Genomic DNA, 18,955 nt, shown 5'->3' with positions numbered 1-18,955 from the left:
GGTATGAGGAGATTTGGACTCTCATGGAAATGGTGCAGGGTGGTTGTTTCTTTCAGTCAGGGTGTTGAATGGGAGAGAAGGCAGGCATTCCTGAACAGATATCCTGTTTGTGGGGGCCAGCCAGTCAACCTACAGTTCCTTCCTACCCCACCAAGCCTGGACAACTTTTATTCATTCATTCAACACAAATTAACTAAGCACTAGCTATATGCTAAGAACTTTTCCTGGCACTGGGAATATGATGTTGTATAAAGTAAAATCCCTGCCATCCTGGGGCTTACATTCAAATTGTAGAAAGTGCTACCCAGAAGAGTTAAGAGGAGATCTTTCCTATGGACAAAAAGTTTTCTTTGGGTTTGGTATCTGGGTCCTGGAGACTCTTTTCAATTAAATTCTCAAAGAAAATCCAAATGCAAAGGAACTGTTTTCCAATTCTTCCCTGCCTCAGAATAGCAGTGGAGGCTGAAAGGGTGTAAATTCATGTATGTCAACTAGAAAACTTGGCTAATGCTGCCACTTCCTGGGATCAGTTCCTATGAAGAACATAGACATCCTTTCTATTCTTCAGCTGCAAGTGGATCTCTACCTCTGGCCTGACCTTTAAGCTTACAATGGCTCTGGCTACAAGCTGACCCACAACCTGACTGACCCCAAACTTAAGCCTTCCAATTCCCCTAATAGTGCCATTCATCCTAGATGCCTACTATGGTCAACAGGGGTACTGCGTAAAGGGGTGAGAGCTCAGTGCTACTCTCTTCCACCATAAGGACAGTACAGTTTGTTGCTGGCTACCTCTCAGTGGTTGTGGGTTACGGAGTATGTGGGGAAAAGATATTGTTGAGTATGTGGGGAAAAGATATTATTAAAAAGATAAGCAGAAAGGAGATATGTATTGGTAGTTCATCTTTGCAGCCTCATTCCTATGTCAACAGAAGCTACAGGGAACGAGAAGCCCGTTATTTGATTATTTATGCTAATACTTGCCTAAATTAATGGAGTTGGAGGTTAGTGACTATATTTCCCATGATAGTAGAAATGGTAGAGGATGGGGATGGGCACCAGTGGAATGATATTCCTTGTTGAAGCCTGGCAAGCAGCCTACTGCTCTGGGGACCCTTGGTGTGGCTGTTTGCTTTGCAGCTGTGTTTTCTTCTGCCCCGAAGGGATATTCTTTTGTTTCTTTTTATTTTCTTCAGGAGAGTAAATAAGCTGGGAAGCAGGATATTGGACAAAGCCACAATGTGTGACGCCACTATTTTCTAGAGCCCTGGAATTCTCCAGGGCCCTGGAGACCTCTTCTAGATTGTCTATATCCACCTGCCCAAAGAAAAAAGGGATTCCTTTTGTGGAGGATTATGTAGACATTTTAGGAGTCAAGCACAGCGCTCGTGTCTAAGCTCATGCCCCCACTTAGATGCAAGGGAGAAATGTGGGTCAGCCAAGTGCTCAAGAATAGGGAATAGACTTGATGACCATTCAGCCTGCAGGACATTATGCTGTAAGAAAGCAAGAGTCCCAGGAAGACTCCATTGGAGCATTAATGAGGCAATTCCCGATGGGTGGATTGTGAAAAGAGCAGGTAGGTTGGCTGATCTGAACCCCTGGCTAATATTCTACCCAGGCCGCTGACACTCTTCATGCGGCTATTCCGTCTAGACCAAGCCCAATGTACACATTTCCAGTATGGCTTACTAAAAAAACATTAGAGTTGAGAATGCCATTTGGGAATGTGCTGGTGACAATGATAATTCCAATTCACTCAGCTCTGGGAATGCAAAGGGAGAATTAAGGTGGGCAGTGGGAACTCAGCTAGCATTGCTTTAACCTCCCTGGAGAATAAGCAACCCCTCTCTAGTAGAGTCCACCCAGTGGCAAGGGGAATCTCTTCCCTTCCTTTATTACAGCCCCAAATCCCACCCTTACAATCTAGGTCTTCTAACTCCAAGAACCAGTGTTTCTCATTACTTTACAAATTCTTTGTACCTCCTAGTAGAGGTGACATATAAGGTTACCATCTCCTCCAGCCCCTGAGATCTGATTACCCATTGTGCGATGTGGAACTGTGAGGAGTGCGGAACAAGTTCCATAGGGATATTCTGTGGTAATAAAAAGAAATATGAGAAAATTCTAGGTGTAAACTTGGCTAACCTGACCCCCAAATGGAGCAGCAAATGCTAATGAGGGAGATTTCCTAAAACAGAATCAAAATAGGCCAGTCAGCTCTGAGGAAGTGACATGTAATCAACTTGAGAGGGTTGCATGACTCCAATCCCAATTAGGGAGGCTGAGGCAACTCCTGCTAGGATATCAAGCTTCCAGCTCACAAATAAGATGGCACAGAGCCATTTTCTATTTCCTTTTTCCTGGGGCAAGATTCAGTCTCTGGAGAAGACTGTGAAGAAAGGAGAATTTCCCTTGACAATGATTCCTTGGAGGAAAGGAAGAATGGAAGAAGCAAAAAAATCCCAAGTGTCCCAGGAAAAAAATTAGGAAGTGAGGCTGGCTCTCCCCACTTTAGTGTTCTCCATGCCTTATCTCTTGGGCTTCTACCAGTTCTCCCTTCCTCTGTCCTCTATGGGTTAGTCACTTAATCTCTCTGATCCTTCGTTTCCCCATAAGTGTAAAATAGTGATAATAACTCTGACCCACATGAGGATTGTTGGCAAAAATCCCATTTACCTCCTCCTCTGGGTCCCCAGTATCTTTGATTTATTTCTCTGTTTATTAGTGTTTTGTAATTTCATTGTTTACCTGTGGTAGCTGGAGATAGTGAAAGTATGAATCAACAAATGAAGAAATGAATAAATGCACAAAAGCATGAAGGACTGTGCACCTTCGAGTGTCACTGATGGTTAGAGTATATGTCTCGGTCCCAGAGTTCCAGCCTTTTGCAATAGATGACTGGGGAGGGTTTTCACACATTCTAGGGAGCCTGGTCTGTTAGGGCAGGCATGAGTACCTTTCTCCTAGGAGGAATGCTTCTGAGAGGCATCAACAGGGATGAGGATGACCATCTATATTTATAGTTAATATACCTTGGATGTTTAGGGGTAAGACAATATATTGGGTGCATTTTCCTTTCTTGTAGCACCTTCATTGACCTAAATTGACGGACTTTTATTTGTCTTGGGGTTTTTTTGTTTGTTTGTTTGTAAAATGGGATGATGTTTTACCAGTGTGCATTCTGTTTACAATATTGACACATGTCCTTATTAACAAAGGTGGTCAGTTGCGAAGTGGGCCATCTAGCTCTTTGATCTGCAGGGCTGTAACAGTCAGGTTTTCCAGAGAAACAGAACCAATAGGAGAGAGGTATACATATCTGTAAATAAATAAATTTAGAAGTCTTTATTTAAGCTTTATTTTTATTTCAAGGAATTGGCTCACTCAATTGTGGTGTGTTGGCAAGTCCAAAATCTGTATTTAGGGCAGGCTGGAAATTAAGGGTTTAAGTTGCAGTCTTGAATCTGAAATCTGTAGGGCAGGCCAGCAGGCTGGATACTCAGGTAGACTTTTTTTTTGAGGGGAAGGTGCTTTTTATTTTTTTATTTGTTCTGAGGGGAAGGTGTTTTATTTATTTGTTTGTTTATTTATTTATTTTTAATTTAAAAAATTATACATATCGTACATCCTTAAACCTATCTTACAACTAATAATTTGTGCCTCCCACTCCCCACCCCTTATTATAATGCCCCTCCCTGCCCCTCCCCACTTGTAACCTCTAGTTTGTTCTCCATATCTGTGAGTCTGCTTCTTTTTTTTTGGTTATATTCACTAGTTCACTGTATTTTTTAGATTCCAGACACCACTGATATCATACAGTATTTGTCTTTCTCTGTCTGACTTTTTTCCGTTAGCCTAATGCCCTCCAAGTCCATCCATGCTGCTGCAAATGGCAAAATTTCATTCTTTTTTATGGCTGACTGGTATTCCATTGTGTATGTGTGTGTGTGTGTGTGTGTGTGTGTGTGTGTGTGTGTGTGTGTATGTGAGATTATATATATATATATATATATATATATATATATATATATATAAAATCTCACATCTTTTTTAGGCATTCATCTGTTGATGGACTTAGATTGTTTCCATATCTTGGCAATTGTAAATAATGCTACTGTGAACATTGGGATCCATGTATCTTTTTGAACTAGCATTTTTGGTTTCTTTTTGGATATGTACCCAGGAGTGGAATTGCTGGGGCATATGGTATTTCTATTTTTAGCTTTTTAAGAAACCTCCATCCTGTTTTCCACAGTGACTGCACCAATTTACGTTCCCACCAACAGTATATGAGGATTCCCTTTTCTCCAACATCCTCACCAACATTTGTTATTTGTGTTCTTTTTGATGAAAGCCATTCTGACAGGTGTGAGATGATATCTCATTGTAGTTTTGATTTTCACTGATGATTAGTGATGTTGAGCATCTTTTCATGTGCCTGTTGGTCATCTGCATTTCCTCTTTGGAGAAATGTGTATTCAGTTCTTCTGCCCATTTATTAATGGAGTTTATTTTTCAATGTTGAGTTGTATGAGCTGTTTATATATGTTGAATATTAATTCCTTATCAGTCATATCATTTGCAAATACTTTCTCCCATTCAGTATGTTGTCTTTTCATTTTGTTCATGGTTTCCTTTGTGGTGCAAAAGCTTTTAAGTTTAATTAGGTCCCATTTGTGTACTTTGGCTTTTATTTCCTTAACTTTGGGAGATGGATCCATAAAAATATTGCTGCGATTTATGTCAAAGAGTGTTCTGCCTATGTTATCCTCTAGAAGTTTTATACTATCCTGTCTTACATTTAGAACTTTAATACATTTTGAGTTTATTTTTGTATATGGTGTTGGAGAATGTTCTAATTTCATTCTTTTACATGTAGCTGTCCAGTTTTCCCAGCACCACTTATTGAAGAGATTGTCTCTTCTCTGTTGTGTATTCTTGCCTCCTTTGTCATAGATTAATTGGCCCTAGGTGTGTGGGTTTATTTCTGAGCTCTCTATTCTTTTCCATTGATCTATGTGTCTGTTTTTGTGCCAGTACCATACTGTTTTGACTACTGTAGCTTTGTAGTATAGTCTAAAGTCAGGGCTCATGATTCCTCCAGTTCCATTCTTCTTTCTGAATAATTGCTTAGCTATTGGGAGGGGTCTTTTATGTTGTTGTACAAATTTTAAAATTATTTGTTCTAGTTCTGTGAAAAATGCCATTGACATTTTGATAGGGATTGCAATGAAACTGTAGGTTACCTTAGGTACTATGGTCATTTTAACAATATTGATTCTTCCAATCCAAGAAAATGGTATATCTTTCCATCTGTTTTGTCGTCTTCAATTTCTTTTGTCAGCATCTTATAGTTTTTGGAGTACAGGTCTTTTGCCTCCTTAGGCAGATTTATTCCTAGGTATTTTATTCTTTTTGATGTGATGGTAAATGGGCTTGTTTCCTTAATTTCTCTTTATGATACTATGTTGTTAGTGTATAGAAATACAACAGATTTCTGTGTATTAATTTTTTTTTGTGTGTGTGGTATGTGGACCTCTCACTGTTGTGGCCTCTCCCATTGTGGAGCACAGGCTCCGGACACGCAGGCTCAGTGGCCATGGCTCATGGGCCCTGCCGCTCTGCGGCATGTGGGATCTTCCCGGACCGGGACATGAACCCATGTCCTTTGCATCAGCAGGTGGACTCTCAACCACTGCACCACCAGGGAAGCCCCTGTGTATTAATTTTATATCCTGTAACTTTACTGAATTTACTGATGAGTTCCAGTAGTTTTCTGGTGGGGTCTTTAGGATTTTCTATGTATAGTACCATGTCATCTGCAAACAGTGATAGTTTTACTTCTTCCTTTCCAATTTGGATTGCTTTTATTTCTTTTACTTTTCTGATTGCTGTGGCTAGGACTTCCAAAACTATGTTGAATAAATGTGGCAAGAGTGGACATCCTTGCCTTGTTCCTGATTTTAGAGGAAATGCTTTCAACTTTTCATCATTGCATATGATGTTACCTGTGGGTTTGTCATATATACGGCCTTTATTATGTTGAGGTATGTTTCCTCTTTACCTGCTTTCCGGAGAGTTTTTATCATAATTGGATGTTGAATTTTATCAAAAGCTTTTCCTGCATCTAATTAGGTGATTATCTATATGGTTTTTACTCTTCAGTTTGTTAATGTGGTGTATCACATTGATTGGTTTGTAGATATTGAAAATTCTTGCATCCCTGGATTAAATCCCACTTGATCATGGTGTATAATCCCTTTACTGTATTGTTGGATTTGGTTTGTTACTATTTTGCTGAGGGTTTTTGCATCTATGTTCATCAGTGATATTAGCCTCTAATTTTCTTTTTTTGTCTGCTTTTGGTATCAGGGTGATGTTCATCTTATAGAGTGAGCTCAGAAGTATTCCTTCCTCTGCAATTTTTTTGGAATGGTTTCAGAAAGATAGGTGTTAACTCTTCTCTAAATATTTGGTAGACTTCACCTGTGAAGACATTTGTTAGGAGTTTTAAAATTACTGATTCAATTTCATTCCTGGTAATCAGTCTGATCATATTTTCTATTTTTTCTCTGGTTCAGTCTTGAGAGATTTTACCTTTGTAAGAATTTGTCCATTTCTTCTAGGTTGTCTATTTTATTGGTATATAGTTGTTTGTAGTAGTCTCTCATGATCCTTTGTATTTCTGTAGTGTCATTTGTAACTTATCCTTTTTCATTTCTAGTTTTATTGATTTGATCCCTCTCCCTTTTTTCCTTGATGAGTCTGGCTAAAGGTTTATCAATTTTGTTTATCTTTTTAAAAACCACCTTTTAGTTTCATTGATCTTTTCTATTGTTTTTTTTAAAGTCTCTATGTCATTTATTTCTGCTCTGATCTTTATTATTCCTTTCCTTCTACTAACTTTGGGTTTTGTTTTTCTCAAGTTTCTTTAGGTGTAAGGTAAGGGTGTTTATTTGAGATATTTTTTTTGGTTTCTTGAGGTAAGATTGTATTGATATAAGCTTCCCTCTTGGAACTGCTTTTGCTGCATCCCATAGGTGTTTTTGTTTTCATTTTTCTCTTGGTACTTTTTGATTTCCTCTTTAATTTCTTCAGTGATCCATTGGTTGTTTTGGCCATCCATATGGTTTGGCCTCCATGTGTTTGTGTTTTTCACAGTTTTTTTCTTGTAGTTGATTTCTAATCTCATAGTGTTATGGTTGGAAAAGATGCTTGATATGATTTTAATTTCCTAAATATACTGAAGATTGTTTTGTGACCTTGCATGTGATCTATCCTGGAGACTGTTCCATGTGCACTTGAAAAGAATGTGTATTCTGCTGCATTCATATGGAATGCTCTATATAGATATCAATTAAGTCCAGTTGGTCTAATGTATTAAGGCCTGTGTTTTCTTATTGATTTTCTGTCTGGATGATCTGTCCATTGGTGTAAGTGTGGTGTTAAAGTCCCCTACTGTTATTGTGTTACTGTCAATCTCTCCTTTTATGTCTGTTAATACTTGTCTTATATATTTATGGGTCCTATGTCAGATGTATATATATTTACAATGTTATAACTTCTTCATCTGATCCCTTGATCAGTATGTAGTGTCCTTCTTCGTCTTTTTTTAAAAACATCTCTATTGGAGTATAATTGCTTTACAATGGTGTGTTAGTTTCTGCTTTATAACAAAGTGAATCAGTTATACATATATGTATGTCCCCATATCTCTTCCCTCTTGCATCTCCCTCCCTCCCACCCTCCCTATCCCACCCCTCTATCTGGTCATAAAACACTGAGCTGATCTCCCTGTGCTATGTGGCTGCTTCCCACTAGCTATCTATTTTACGTTTGGTAGTGTATATATGTCCATGCCACTCTCTCATTTTTTCCCAGCTTACCCTTCCCCCTCGCCATATCCTCAAGTCCATTCTCTAGTAGGTCTGCATCTTTATTCCCATCTTGCCTCTAGGTTCTTCATGACCATTTTTTTTTTAGATTCCATACATATGTGTTAGCATATGGTGTTTGTTTTTCTCCTTCTGACTTACTTCACTCTGTATGACAGACTCTAGGTCCAGCCACCTCACTACAAATAACTCAGTTTCGTTCCTTTTTATGGCTCAGTAATATTCCATTGTATGTATGTGCCACACCTTCTTTATCCATTTATCTGTTGATGGACACTTAGGTTGCTTCCATGTCCTGGCTATTGTAAATAGAGCTGCAATGAATATTCTGGTACATGACTCTTTTTGAATTATGGTATTCTCAGGGTATATGCTCAGTAGTGGGATAGCTTGGTCGCATGGTAGTTCTATTTTTAGTTTTTTTTTTTAACATCTTTATTGGAGTATAATTGCTTTACAATGGTGTGTTAGTTTCTGCTTTATAACAAAGTAAATCAGTTATACATATACATATGTTCCCATATCTCTTCCCTCTTGCATCTCCCTCCCTCCCACCCTCCCTATCCCACCCCTCTAGGTGGTCACAAAGCACTGAGCTGATCTCCCTGTGCTATGCGGCTGCTTCCCACTAGCTATCTATTTTGCGTTTGGTTGTGTATATATGTCCATGCCACTCCCCCACTTTGTCACAGCTTACCCTATCCCTTCCCCATATCCTCAAGTCCTTACTCTAGTAGATCTGTGTCTTTATTCTCGTCCTACCCCTAGGTTCTTCATGACATTATTTTTCTTCTTAGATTCCATACATATGTGCTAGCATACGTATTTGTTTTTCCCTTTCTGACTTACTTCACTCTGTGTGACAGACTCTAGGTCCATCCACCTCACTACGAAATTGAATATCTCAATTTCGTTTCTTTTTATGGCTGAGTAATAATCCATTTTATATATGTGCCACACCTTCTTTATCCATTCATCTGTTGTTGGACACGTAGGTTGCTTCCATGTCCTGGCTATTGTAAATAGAGCTGCAATGAACATTTTGGTACATGACTCTTTTTGAATTATGGTTTTCTCAGGGTATATGCCCAGTAGTGGGATTGCTGGGTCGTATGGTAGGTCTATTTTTAGTTTTTTAAGGAACCTCCATCCTATTCTCCATAGTGGCTGTATCATTTACATTCCCACCAACAGTGCAAGAGTGTTCCCTTTTCTCCACACCCTCTCCAGCATTTATTGTTTCTAGATTTTTTGATGATGGCCATTCTGACTGGTGTGAGATGATATCCCATTGTAGTTTTGATTTGCAGTTCTCTAATGATTAATTATGTTGAGCATTCTTTCATGTGTTTGTTGGCAATCTGTATGTCTTCTTTGGAGAAATGTCTATGTAGGTCTTCCGCCCATTTTTGGATTGGGTTGTTTGTTTTTTTGTTACTGAGCTGCATGGGCTGCTTGTAAATTTTGGAGATTAATCCTTTGTCAGTTGCTTCATTTGCAAATATTTTCTCCCATTCTGAGTTTTCTCTTTTCATCTTGTTTATGGTTTCCTTTGCTGTGCAAAAGCTGTTAAGTTTCATTAGGTCCCATTTGTTTATTTTTGTTTTTATTTCCATTTCTCTAGGAGGTGGGTCAAAAAGGATCTTGCTGTGATTTATGTCAAAGAGTGTTCTGCCTATGTTTTCCTCTAAGAGTTTGATGGTGTCTGACCTTAAATTTAGGCCTTTAATCCATTTTGATTTTATTTTTGTGTATGGTGTTAGGGAGTGTTCTAATTTCACTGTTTTACATGTAGCTCTCCAGTTATCCCAGCACCACTTATTGAAGAGGCTGTCTTTTCTCCATTGTATATTCTTGCCTCCTTTATCAAAGATAAGGTGACCATATGTGTGTGGCTTTATCTCTGGGCTTTCTATCCTGTTCCATTGATCTATATTTCTGTTTCTTTGCCAGTACCATATTGTCTTGATTACTATAGCTTTGTAGTATAGACTGAAGTCAGGGAGCCTGATTTCTCCAGCTCCGTTTTTCTTTCTCAATATTGATTTGTCTATTCAGGGTCTTTTGTGTTTCCATACAAATTGTGAAATTTTTTGTTCTAGTTCTGTGAAAAATGTCAGTGGTAGTTTGATAGGGATTGCATTGAATCTGTAGAATGCTTTGGGTAGTAGAGTCATTTTCATAATGTTGATTCTTCCAACCCAAGAACACGATATATCTCTCCATCTATTTATATCAACTTTAATTTCTTTCATCAGTGTCTTATAATTTTCTGCATACAGGGCTTTTGTCTCCTTAGGTAGGTTTCTTCCTAAATATTTTATTCTTTTTGTTGCAGTGGTAAATGGGAGTGTTTTCTTAATTTCATTTTCAGATTTTTTATCATTAGTGTATAGGAATGCAAGAGATTTCTGTGCATTAATTTTGTATCCTGCTACTTTACCAAATTCATTGATTAGCTCTAGTGGTTTTCTGGTAGCATCTTTAGGGTTCTTTGTCTCTTGTAACAGTTTTTATTTTAAAGTCTATTTAGCTTATGTAAGTATAGCTGCTCCAGCTTTCTTTTGGTTTCCATTTACATGGAATATCTTTTTCCATCTCTTTACTTTCAGTGTGTATGTCTCTCTAGAGCTGAAGTGAGTCTCTTATAGGCAGTATATATACAGGTCTTGTTTTTGTATGTATTCAGCCACTCTGTGTCTTTTGGTTGGGGCATTCACTCCATTTACATTTAAGGAGACTCTCCAAGACCAGCAAGTGTGTCTGACCCTGACTCCTATCAAATTACTTCTTTAGCCCTGAGTCCCAGTGTGCATGAGATTTTGCGTGTGCCCTTTAAGAGTGAAGTCTCTATTTTCCCCAGTCCTGTGGGGCTCCCAAAACTAAGCCCTGCTGGCCTTGTTTTCTCAGTGCAGGACCCCCAGACTGGGGAGCCTGATGTGGGGCTCAGAACTCTCACTCTTGTGTGAGAACTGCTGCAATATAATTATTCTCCAGTTTGTGCATCACCCACCGAGGGTATGGAACTTAATTATATCATGAATTTGCCCCTCCTACCTGTCTCATTGTGCTTCCTTCTCTATATCTTTAGTCATAGAAGAGCTTTTCTGGTAGGTTCCAGTCCTTTTAATCTGTGATTGGTTTGTAGATAATTGTGATTTTGGTGTGCTCATGAAAAGAGCTGAGCTCAGGGTCTTTCTACTCTGCCATCTTGGCTGCTCTCCCCTATTTTACATTATTTAGGCAGAATTTCTTTTCTCTGGGAAACCTCAGTTTATGCTCCTAATACCATCAATTGATTGGATGAAGCCCACCCACATTATTGAGGGTAGTATCCTTTATTTTAAGTAAACTGATTGTAGATGTTAATCTCATCTACAACATACCTTCACTGCAACACCTAGGTTAGTGTTTGAGCAAACAACAGGGAACCATAGCCCAGCTTTTATACTTTTGCATAATTGAATTATGGGCCAATAGATTTTTATAGAAATGTTTTAGCTATGGCTTTTAGGAGACTTTACCCTGCTTTTTGGACCTGTTTTTGACCTTCAAGTTTATAGTAGAAAGAGGAATCCAAGTCAGTCTAATCAGCTTTTGTCATCCATGATTCAGTACCTGAGGTTCTGACCAACATGTAAAAAATTGATATAGGTCAGGAAACCCTGGGTCATATGTGCCCAAAAGAATTCTAAATTCTTCTGTGACTAGTTGCTGGTCTTGTCTGGGTTTAGGACAATCCTTAATTATAGTCATTAATTCAGCTCTGGTCCAAGGTTTAAATTCTACAGCTGTCTGCATAGCTACCTTATGGAAGGGCTATCTATATCTTTAGAGGTAACTGATATTTAAAGATCTTTGGATTTGTTAGGAAAGTGTAAGGGCTGGACAGGGGATGAGCAGGGAAGCATCAGTGGAGGTGTGAAGGCTGAACATTTGGGAGGAGAAGGTGGAAGAGGTAGGATTAGATCTAAAGAATTAACTGGAGGAAAAGGAGGGGGGAGATTTATTATAAAAATGAATCTAGTTTGTTGTTGCCTAAGTTTGTCCTATTGCTCATTATAGGCCAAAGAATCTTTTAGTGAAGCAGTTTTAAAATCAGAATTTCCTTTGGAAGCCTCTGAATACTGATCAAAGTATCTTATTCCTTTTGTTTTCTAAAGCACCTCTAAAATGAACAATTTTGTTCAAGTCACATATTTCCTAGAGTGGCAATTGCAGGTCCAAATGATCCCTGGTGAAGTTTATCCATTTAGAGAGAGAATTAGGATTCTAATGAGAATACATACAAAAAACAGTAGTTTTTCCTGGAGGAGGAGAGGACTTTGATGACCCCATGAGAGCTGGCAATGGTGGATAGAAATGTGATGTTTGGGCATCTTGTGTCTCGGACCCTCAGCTTGACAGTTGGCTGTCTCCAAATGCAGAGCTGACAATTTACTCCCTACAGAAAGCCAGGGAGAATACTCTCTCTGGGAAAAGTGTTGGGATGAAAGAAGAATGTTACCCAGTTTTATTGGTGACCTACAGCCAGTATAAATGAGAACCACAAAGTCACCTATGAGGGGTATGAGGCTGGCTTGATCAACAAGCCTAAAGGGGGCCTATGTCTGTGTTTTTCCTTGTGCTTCTCCTTCTTGTGACAAAAAACAACTTTAACAGCATCACTCAAAATAGAAGCATAAAAGAGAACCAAAAAGATGAAAAGGAATGTCCTAATTCCACCAACGATGCAAACAAATGGGAACCAATAACAAAACCTGGGTGCTAAACTGGTAATAAACAGCTGAGAATTCAATACAAAGGGTTTGGAGTTCAAGCCCAGTGCTGATTTACCAGGTTGGCATGGATCTGACAAGCCATGAGCAGCAAGGCGCAAGGGGTTCATGTATTATTATCTATAGATAATGCATTTGGTGTTGAGCATCTTTTCATGTGCCTCTTGGCCATCTGTATATCTTCCTTGGTGAAATGTCTATTTAGGTTTCCCGCCCATTTTTTAATTGGATTGTTTGTGTTTTTGATATTGAGTTCCATGAGCTGTTTGTATATTTTGGCGATTAATCCTTTGTCAGTTGTTTCATTTGCAAATATTTTCTCCCATTGTAACTGTTGTCTTTTTGTCTTGTTTATGGTTTCCTTTGCTGTGCAAAATCTTTTAAGTTTAATTAGGTCCTATTCGTTCATTTTTGTTTTTATTTTCATTCCTGTAGGAGGTGGGTCAAAAAATGTCTTGCTGTGTTTTATGTCAAAAATTGTTTTTCCTATGTTTTCCTTTAAGAGTTTTATACTGTCTGGTCTTACATTTAGGTCTTTAATCCATATGGAGTTTATTTTTGTGTATGGTGTTAGGTAGTGTTCTAATTTCATTCTTTTACATGTAGCTGTCCAGTTTTCCCAGCACCACTTATTGAAGAGGCTGTTTTTCCTCCATTGTATATTCTTGCCTCCTTTGTCATAAATTAGGTGACCATATGTGCATGGGTTTAGCTCTGGGCATTCTATCCTGTACCATTGATCTATATTTCTGTTTTTGTGCCAGTACCATATTGTCTTGATTACTGTAACTTTGTAGTATAGTTTGAAGTCAGGGAGCCTGATTCCTCCAACTCCATTTTTCTTTCTGAAGATTGCTTTGACTATTTGGAGTCTTTTGTGTTTCCATATGAATAGTAACATTTTTTGTTCTAATTTTGTGAAGAATGCCATTGGTAGTTTGATAGGGATTGCATTGAATCTGTAGATTGCTTTGGGTAGTATTGTCATTTTCACAATATTGATTCTTCCAATCCAAGAATATGGTATATTTCTCCATACATTTATGTAATCTTTGAAACCTCACTCACTCCTTACCACAGTGCCAGAAAGGCCACATATTGCTCCACTCTTTTGGGTTGAGCATTGCCTTCCATTTCTTGATTCATTCATTCAAATATGAATTACAAGTGTATCAGGCACTATATATTTGGCACTTTACTGGTCACTGGTGATAAAATGTTGAGCAAGACACAGCTCTGACTTTCACAGGTCTTATAGTCTATCATGGGAGACAGATGATAAAAACAAAAGTGCAATGAATCTAGTGCAAGGAACACACACAAGGCACTGTGCCGGATCATGGAGGGCACTGGGCAACTTAGGTGAGAGTGTAGCATTTCAACTGAGATTGGATTTTCAGAAATACCAGGTTTGTGAAGAGCAGACAAATGCACCTCAGACATAAGAAAAGTGAGTAGAAAAGTCTCAGACCAGGAAAATCTTGGCATTCTTGGCACCAAATGAAGGCTGGTGAGCTTAGAGCATAGAGTATGAGGATTGAGGGCATGAGTTGCTGCTAGAGAGGAAGCTGGGGGCACACAGGGATGTAGAAATCTGTGCATCTGTATTTAACTTCAAATTTCTACACAATGGAATGTTTTTGAGTAAACTTTTAAAGTATAACATATATAGAGAAAAATGAACAAATCATAGGTAAATAGCTTGCTCAATTTTCACAAAGTAAACCTACCTGTGTAACCATTGCCCAGATCAAGAAACCCAATGTTAACCCACTCTCATCCCACTGGAGACTCTTGGTGAGCAACTGGCCCTTCTCAGCTGCCAGTCCTGGTGAGGCCCCTTAGTTAGGGGCTCCTGCAGGACAGCCATCTTTCCTTCAGTCCTCACCTGAACTGATGATATGGTTCATGGCTGCCTCTCCCACTAGACTCGAGGCTCCCTGAGGGCAGGAGCATGGGGGTTCTGTTCACCCTTGGGTTTCCACTCTGGGCTTGGGTCACTCATCATGACTGGCCCACTGACCATCTAAGGTAGAAGCAACTCTTCTGATTATGAGCTTGACCATTCCACATGCTTCCTGCTTGCAAGAGATTTACAAGTGTCCAGCAAATGCTTTTTATTTTTTTATTGGAGTATAATTGCTTTCCAATGTTGTATTAGTTTCTTCTATACAATTAACTGAATCAGCTATATGTATACCTATATCCCCTCCCCATTGGACCTCCCTCCCACTCCCCCAATCCCACTCATCTAGGTTGTCACAGAGCACTGAGCTGCACTCCCTGTGCTAGTCATCAGGTTCCCACTAGCTATCTATTTTACACATGGTAGTGTATTTATGTCAAACCGAATCTCCCAATTCGTCCCACCCTCCCCTTTCTCCCTGTGTTCACATGTCTTTCTCTACATCTGCTTCCCTATTCCTGCCCTGGAAATAGGTTCATCTGTACCATTTTTCTAGATTCCACGTATATGCGTTAATATATGATATTCATTTTTCTCTTTCTGGCTTACTTCACTCTGTGTAACAGACTCTAGGTCCAACCACATCTCTACAAATGACCCAATTTCATTCCTTTTTATGGCTGAGTAATATTCCATTGTATATATGTACCACACCTTTTTTTTTTAAACATCTTTATTGGAGTATAATTGCTTTACAATGTTGTGTTAGTTTCTGCTGTATAACAAAGTGAATCATCTATATGTATACATATATCCCAATATCCCCTCCTTCTTGTGTCTCCGTCCCACCCTCCTTATCCCACCCCTCTCGGTGGTCACAAAGCACCAAGCTGATTTCCCTGTGCTATGCAGCTGCTACCCATTATCTATTTTACATTTGGTAGTGTATATATGTCAATGCTATTCTCTCACTTCGTCCCAACTTACCCTTCCCCCTCCCCATGTCCTCAAGTACATTCTGTACGTCTGCATCTTTATTCCTGTCCTGTGCCTAGGTTCATCAGAACCTTTTATTATTTTTTGTTTATATATATATATATATATGCATATGTTATTTATTTTTCTCTTTCTGACTTACTTCACTCTGTATGACAGACTCTAGGTGCATCCACCTCACTACAAATAACTCAATTTCATTTCTTTTTATGTCTGAGTAATGTTACATTGTATATGCGTGTCACATCTTCTTCATCCATTCATCTGTTGATGGACATTTAGGTTGTTTCCATGTCCTGGCTATGGTAAATAGTGCTGTAATCATCATTGGGGTATAAGTGTCCTTTTGAATTATGGTTTTCTCAGGGTATATGCCTAGTAGTGGGATTGCTGGGTCATATGGTAGTTTTATTTTTAGTTTTTTAAGGTTCTCCGTAGTGGGTGTATCAATTTACATTCCCACCAACAGTGCAAAAGGGTTCCATTTTCTCCACACCCTCTCCAGCATTTATTGTTTGTAGATTTTTTGTTTTGTTTTGTTTGTAGATTTCTTGATGATGACCATTCTGACCAGTGTGAGGTGCTACCTCAATGTGGTTTTGATTTGCATTTCTCTAATAACTAGTGATGTTGAGCATCTTTTCATGTGCCTCTTGGCCATCTATATGCCTTCTCTGGTGAAATGTCTATTTAGGTCTTCTGCCTATTTTTTAATTGTGTTGTTTGTTTTTATGATATTGAGCTCCATGTGCTGTTTATATATTTTGGAGATTAATCCTTTGTCTATTGCTTCATTTGCAAATATTTTCTCCCATTCTGAGGGTTGTCTTTTCATCTTGCTTATGATTTCCTTTGTTGTGCAAAAGCTTTTAAGTTTCATTAGGTCCCATTTGTTCATTTTTGTTTTTATTTTCATTATTCTAGGAGGTGGGTCAAAAAAAATCTTGCAGTGGTTTATGTCAAAGAGTGTTTTTCCTATGTTTTCCTCTAAAAGTTTTTATAGTGTCTGGTCTTACATTTAGGTCTTTAATCTATTTGGAGTTTATTTTTGTGTATGGTGTTAAGTAGTGTTTTTTTTTTAAAAAAATTTATTTATTTATACAGCAGCTTCTTATTAGTTATCTATTTTATACATATTAATGTATATATGTCAATCCCAATCTCCCAATTCATCCCACCACCACCCTATCCCTGGCTTTCCCCTCTTCATGTCCATACGTTTGTTCTCTACGTCTTGTCTTTGTTTCTGCCTTGCAAACCAGTTCATCTGTACCACTTTTCTAGATTCCACATATATGCGTTAACATATGATATTTGCTTTGCACTTCTGACTTACTTCACTCTGTATGATAGTCTGTAGGTCCATCCATGCCTCTACAAATGACTCAGTTTCATTCCTTTTTATGGCTGGGTAATATTCCATTGTATATATGTACCACATCTTCTTTATCCATTCATCTGTCATGGGCACTTAGGTTGCTTCCATGACCTGGCTATTGTAAATAGTGCTACAATGAACATTGGGGTGCATGTGTCTTTTTGAATTATGGTTTTCTCTGGGTATATGCCCAGTAGTGGAATTGCTGGGTCATATGATAGTTCTATTTTTAGTTCTTTAAGGAACCTCCGTACTGTTCTCCATAGTGGCTGTATCAATTTACATTCCCACCAACAATGCAAGAGGGTTCCCTTTTCTCCACACCCTCTCCAGCATTTGTTATGTGTAGATTTTCTGATGATGCCCATTCTAACTGGTGTAAGGTGATACCTCATTGTAGTTTTGATTTACATTTCTCTAATAATTAGTGATGTTGAGCAGCTTTTCATGTGCGTCTTGGCCATCTTTATGTCTTCTTTGGAGAAATGTCTATTTAGGACTTCTGCCTATCTTTTGATTGGGTTTTTTTTTTTTTATTTTAAATATTGAGCTGCATGAGCTGCTTGGAAATTTTTGAGATTAATCCTTTGTCCATTGATTCATGTACAAATATTTTCTCCCATTCTCAGGGTTGTCTTTTCATCTTGTTTGTAGTTTCCTTTGCTTTGAAAAAGCTTTTAAGTTTAATTAGGTCCCATTTGTTTATTTTTGTTTTCATTTCCATTACTCTAGGAGGTGGATCAAAAAAGATCTCACTGTGATTTATGTCAAAGAGTGTTCTTCCTATCTTTTCCTCTAAGAGTTTTTTTTAATTCATTTATTTATTTATTTATTTTTTTGCTGTACGCGGGCCTCTCACTGTTGTGGCCTCTCCCGTTGCGAAGCACAGGCTCCGGACGCGCAGGCTCAGCGGCCATGGCTCACGGGCCCAGCCGCTCCGCAGCATGTGGGATCTTCCCGGACTGGGGCACGAACCTGTGTCCCCTGCATCGGCAGGCGGACTCTCAACCACTGCGCCACCAGGGAAGCCCCCTTCTAAGAGTTTTATAGTGTCTGGTCTTACATTTAGGTCTCTAATCCATTTTGAGTTTATTGTTTTGTATGGTGTCAGGGACTGTTCTAATTTCATTCTTTTACATGTACTGTTCAGTTTTCCCAGCACCACTTATTGAAGAGACTGTCTTTTCTCCATTGTATATCCTTGCCTCCTTTGTCAGAGATTAGTTGACCATTGGTGTGTAGGTTTATCTCTGGGCTTTCTATCCTGTTCCTTTGACCTGTATTTCTGCTTTTGTGCCAGTATCATACTGTCTTGATTACTGTAGCTTTATAGTATAGTCTGAAGTCAGCGAGTCTGATTCCTCCAGCTCTGTTTTTTTCCCTCAAGAGTGCTTTTGCTATTTGGGGCTTTTTGTGTCTCCATACATATTTTAAGAATTTTTGTTCTAGTTCTGTAAAAAATGCCACTGGTAATTTGATAGTTATTGCATTGAATCTGTAGATTGCTTTGGGTAGTATAGTCATTTTCACAATAGTGATTCTTCCAATTCAAGAACATGGTGTATCTCTCCATCTGTTTCTGTCATCTTTGATTTCTTTCATCAGTGTCTTATAGTTTTCTGAGTACAAGTCTTTTGTCTCCTTAGGTAGTTTTATTCCTCGATATTTTATTCTTTTTGTTGCAATGGTCAATGGGACTGTTTCCTTAATTTCTCTTTCTGATCTTTTGTTGTTAGTGTATAGGAATGCAAGAGATTTCTGTGCATTAATTTTGTATCCTGCAACTTTACCAAATTCATTGATTAGCTCTAGTAGTTTTCTGGTGGCATCTTTAGGATTCTCTATGTATAGTATCATGTCATCTGCAAACAGTAGAGAGTTTTACTTCTTCTTTTCCAATCTGTATTCCTTTTATTTCTTTTTCTTCTCTGATTGCCATGGCTAGGACTTCCAAAACTATGTTGAATATGAGTGGCGAGAGTAGACATCCTTGTCTTGT

The sequence above is a fragment of the Leucopleurus acutus genome (genome assembly GCF_964270905.1).
Source record: "Leucopleurus acutus genome assembly, chromosome: 16".
Lineage (NCBI taxonomy): Eukaryota > Metazoa > Chordata > Mammalia > Artiodactyla > Delphinidae > Leucopleurus > Leucopleurus acutus.
Note: the sequence above shows the minus strand (reverse complement) of the source record.